Genomic DNA, 5,357 nt, shown 5'->3' on the forward strand with positions numbered 1-5,357 from the left:
GGCCACGTGTTCTCATTCCGATGGACCATCCAGCTTGGGCAATCATTGTGGTCAGGGGGGCTAGGCCATCTCAGCTCACAAAATGTTTTTAGTTGTATTTGTTGTTGTCTTTGTCTATGTCTCAATGTTCCCCTTGTGTTTCCACCCCCATCCCTTTCCCTGGCAGGAGAAAGACTCACGGGCTTGGCTCTTTGACGGAGCAAAGGGAGACGATCAGCCAAACGAGGCTTATAACCAGGTCGTCTTCGAAGATGCTTGTCTAAAACCCGGTCTTGATGGAAAAGGATATCATCATAATATCAAATAACTTGAAGGGTTTTAACAGTCCTCAGAAACTGAGACTAGCTTTGACAGGTTACAGACGGACAGACCCCGACATAATATTTTTTACAGGAAACACATTTCTCACAGGCCAATTCCCCCCCAAAATTATTGATATAGTAAATACCGGAATTGGTACGCATCGTCAGCCCCGGTTAAGAAGCGAGCTGTAGCGACATTAATAAATAATAGATTACCACTGCGAGTGGACCTTACAAAAAAAGATGGAGATGGACGATATCTAATCCTGGTAGGTAATTGCGAATATACATGCCCCAGGGGAACAAACGGGAAACTTCCTGAGTAGGTTTTTCTCGGTCTTAAAAAGAGTGGCCATGGGATGTATCATTCTAGGGGGTGACTTTAATCAAACCTTGGACCCGGAGTATGAGAGGTGCACACCAGGAAAAAAGTCTCAGTCCAAGATCAGAACGGCATGGACCAAAGGGAGACAATGGACTTATAGACATCTGGCGGGAACAGCACCAGAGTGAGAGAGGTTATACCTTTTTGTCTCATCCACACGACAGATATAGCAGGATAGACTACCTCTTTGTCTCGAATAGATTGGTTTCAGTGATCTCCCACACAGGGATCCACGATATTTCAAGGTCAGATTACGCACCAATAGAGCTGCGGTGCTCCCATTTTAGGCTGGACAGACCAGTAGCGAACTGGAAACTCAATGAGTTACTCCTTAAGATCCCAGAGATTGAACAAACCGTGGGCGAGGAGATCGGGGTATATTTTCAGGAAAACGGAGGTAGCGTTCCCACGCTATATTTTCAGGAAAACGGAGGTAGCGTTCCCACGCAATCCACTCTATCGGAGGCCCATAAAGATACCATTAGAAGAACACTTATAGGGAATGCGGCACGACGCAAGAGAGATAGAGACAGCAAGATCAAAAAGCTCCAATCCCAATTGGCTGAACTGTCTACTCTTCATAAAAGTAACAAGCTAGCCTTGACATTGAAGGAGTGGCTAGATACGAAAACAAAACTAAATTTATTGCTGGCCTCACAGGCGGAGAGGGGGACTTTAACTGGTCTAAGCGAACTTTTTACGAAAAAGCTAACAAACCAGATACCCTACTTGCCAACAATGATGACTATATGATGGAAAGAATGTCTCCCATTGCGAGGAGACACACACCCAGCTAAAGACATTTAAAAGGACAGCAAAACTGCCTAGCCTAATGTAAACAGAGAGGAGAGGGAGGCGCTTCGGGACTTCTCAATGGAGGAGCTAATGGAGGTACTCAAGTTCTTGAAGACTTTGCAGTGGAAACTCGCGTTGGGTGAATCAGTGATAACTAAGAAGCCCTTGTTGATGACATCCAGAGTGGAGGTCAACTTTAATCAGCCCAGTACCTGCTGTGACGGCCGTAGAGTGGATGGTGTTGCTGTGCATATCCTTGTCTGACCCTATGACCCAGGGTGGTCTGAATGCTCGCAAACAAAGGCACTTATGTAAGTGGAATAATTTGTGTTTTTAAAATTAAAGACAGTATTATACTATTTTTGCTTCCCCCTTCTGTTGTATATGGATTTCCTGTCCCTCTATATGGATCTGGAGTACCTGTCTGGGGACATAAGTTGGTAACTTCTAATAACCACAACGCTTATACTTCACGTTAAACACGTGAGTGCAAATTTTATAGAACTCCCCGCATTGAAATTATATGTTGGAGTAGACAATATTGCACTATCTTTGTGTTTCTACTTTCTTTACATGTCCTGATGTGATTTGCGCACCTGTTTCTCCTTCGTTTGCTGACTGAATTTGGTTTGAAATTCTACGTCGGGAGCTGCAATCATTAAGGATAGTTTATCATTTGTGCTACTGTGATTTATTAGTAATATTATTTGCGCTTGTTTTTCTTTTCACTATTATAGAGTGGCACTAGACAGGGTTGTCCTCTGTCGCCCTTATTATTCGCATTATGTATAGAACCACTGGCGGCACATATTCGCCTCAACCCAGATATAACAGGGATCCAAACAGAGAAGCAGCCGCATAAAGTGGCCCTGTATGCGGACGACGTCATTTTGACGTTATCAAACCCCTCATCTCTGCCGAATGTCTTTAGTTTACATGGGGAATTTAATACGATTTCGGGTTTTAAAATTAACAAAGCCAAGTCAGAAGCCTTAAGCATCATCCTGCCTAAGGACACGGAAAAATTGATAGAGCTAAATTTTAGCTTTACTGTAAATGGCAAGCCTCTGAAATTAAATACCTAGGGATTAATATCACCATAAATTATAATGACCTTTATAAAGCAAACTACCCCAGACTAATAAAGACTCTAAAGGAGGAGCTCAGGACTTGGGCAGAATTCAGAATCTCATGGATTGGCAGGATCCATTGCATTAAAATGAATCTCCTCCCGGGGGGCGTGGCCAGGACGTGGAGCAGGGAAGCCGCAAGTTAGATCGGCATCGTCCTGAGGTCAAGGGTAAACAGGAAATACCCCTTTAAAACTCCCCCAAAATAAAGATACATAACGGCCTGGCAGTCCAGTCAGCTTGACCCCTCACCGCAAAGTGTTTGCTGCTCTAGCTAACACCCGGAGACCCGCTGCCACCGGTGTCTGATTCCCCTGTGTCCCTGATTCCAAGATGGCCGCCGGAGCCGCGTGGTTCATCTGAGGTGCGGCGGATCACTGAGCAGGCTCGGGCGGCTGGGACGGACGGGGGAATCCCCCCCTTGCTCCCCATGGGCGGACGGGGGAATCCCCCCCCCATTTCCCCCCCACACACTCCCCCCCCCCCCCCCATCGGTGAGCTCCTCCGGTGAGCCCCTCCGGCTACAGCAAAACAGAGGTATAGTGAGAATTGGGCCCTGTATCTTTGAGGAGTGTCGACCCCTCCCCCGCCTAAAATGGCCGCTGGGCCCAAATCCTACGGGGGAAGCTTCAGATAAATTATTGCGGCACTGTGGGGAAAATCACCTAACCAGAGCAAGGACTCCAGACAGCGTACCAGCGGCTTACAGATCTGCTGGAGAGACTGCAGGGTGAGGAGGGGTGGCCACCCCCACCTGGCTATTGGAGCCTTGGCGCCACCTGATAGAAGTGCGGAGCTGCCTCCATTGCACCCCCCAGCTGAGATCTGTCTGCAGTCCCTAGAATCTGCCCCCCCCCCCGTCCCCACCACTTCAAGAGACAAATCAACAGAATGAGGGAAGAGTGTCTGTCCTTAATACATTAAAAATGTTTATTCTGGGGGGGGGGGGGGGGGAGGCGGGCGTGCCGATTACGTCAACCGGAGCAGTCGGGTCAAGGGAGAGCTCCGGAGAACCGCTTGCATAACCGACATTAAAAAGCACTTTCCTGTGTGATCCGGACGGCGTTGGGAAAAGAGCGTAGGCTGAGAGGAACGTGCGGACAAAGGCGGACAGCGCGGGATCCTCCGGCAGCTACAGGAAGGCTGTTGCAGCCAGGGCCCCAAGGAAAGCATTTGGGAGCAGCTCCAGTACGTCAAACCCAGCAACATCTCCTTCAGGGAAGAAATCTGACGGCAAGTATGCTGGAGGGAATCCTGTGTGCGTTCGACCTGCCCCAACATGGCAGAAGGGTATATGAGAGTTCTTTGGATCGCCGTCCACAAGTCCTCTTGAGGAGAACCGTGTGCCGTCTGATGGCGAGGCCGGTGGCAGCGGTTTGGGGAAAGCTTGGAGGAAGACCCGTCCACTGCCGCCCGATCCCTCAGAAGATGACGCTGCTGCATCAGATGAGGAGTGAGCCGGGTGCCTGTCGGGTTCCATGTTAAAACAGTCTGAATTGTTTGTGTATATTTGTAAAAAAAAGTAGTGTTTTTTTTTAATTTCATTAACTCTGAAGGTTTCTAAGTTTCATTAAGTAAAGGAAACATATATATATATTTTCCTTTAAGGGCTGCTTCAGCTCATAAGGGTTTGCTTAAAAAGCTTTGTTCTGGTGGCAACATTTATGCCCATTAAAAATAAAAATAAACTTCTGTATTATAAAAAAAAAAAAAAAAAAAAAAGCACTTTCCGTCCGGCGAAAATATCCTCAAATTGCCCCTCCCAACCCCTAAACATCAAGGCATGTCACAAAAGGCGAGAAACCAGCCGGCTCAGGGGCTAACTAAGTATTTTACTCCCGCAAAGCAGAGCTCTGAAGCGGGAGCTAAAAAACAAGATGGCGGATCCCCGCCCGGCGCACGAGGCCACAAGCAGGGACCGCCTGACTCCGAAAGACCCGACGAAAGCCTTCCCCCGGACGGGGGAATTCCAAAAGCCTTTCTCGAGGAGCTCCATGCCAAACTATATCCCTCCAAGCTGATCTTAAAGACTCTTGTCTGAGATCAAGCAAGATTTACAAGGCCTGCAAGAGAGAAATACAACGTTGGAGGGTAGACTTGAAGAGGCCCTCAACCACCAATCGGACGCAGACGAGGAAATAATCCGTCTGGGAAACGAAATCCACTCACTAAGGGACGGGCTAGAGGACCAGGAGAACCGGGATCGCCGCCAGAACATAAGAATTCCATGGCATCCCGGAAGCGTTCCTGTCCGGTCACCTGAAAGAATATTTAACGGATTTGTTTACATCAATCTGTGGAGACCTGGACCAGCGAGACCTAGAGATTGACAGAGCCCATCGAGCGCTGGGGCCGTGGTCTGATGATACGAACCGTCGACGAGACGTGATTATCCGGCTTCACAGCTACTCTACCAAGGAAAGACTTATCGGAGCTTGCAGAGAGCGTGACACCATTCTGTTCCGCGAGGAACCGCTCCAGGTCTACAACGATCTGTCAAAACTGACCGTCAACCGCTGGAAAGAATTGCGCCCCTTCACTCTGCTCTTGCGGGAGAAGGGCATTAAATATAAGTGGGGGTTTCCCTTCAAGCTAATCATAAATAATAAAGGGAAATTCCTCACGATCCGTTACCCTGAGGACATGGAACAGCTGGCGAAAACCCTCAGCCTCACCCTACTGTTGCCCCGAGCTTCTGATCCAACCCGGAACCGGGCCAGCGATACGGAAGACCTACCAGTAAGA

The 5,357-nt window shown here is 48.3% G+C and overlaps 1 pseudogene; it reads left to right on the forward strand.

The window, feature by feature from the left end:
* The first annotated feature begins 1,560 nt into the window (after positions 1–1,560).
* LOC142485359 (PCNA-associated factor pseudogene) lies at positions 1,561–4,093 on the forward strand (annotated as a pseudogene).
* Positions 4,094–5,357: the final 1,264 nt, after the last annotated feature.

This window comes from Ascaphus truei, unplaced genomic scaffold (genome assembly GCF_040206685.1).
Source record: "Ascaphus truei isolate aAscTru1 unplaced genomic scaffold, aAscTru1.hap1 HAP1_SCAFFOLD_566, whole genome shotgun sequence".
NCBI classification, from domain to species: Eukaryota; Metazoa; Chordata; class Amphibia; order Anura; family Ascaphidae; genus Ascaphus; species Ascaphus truei.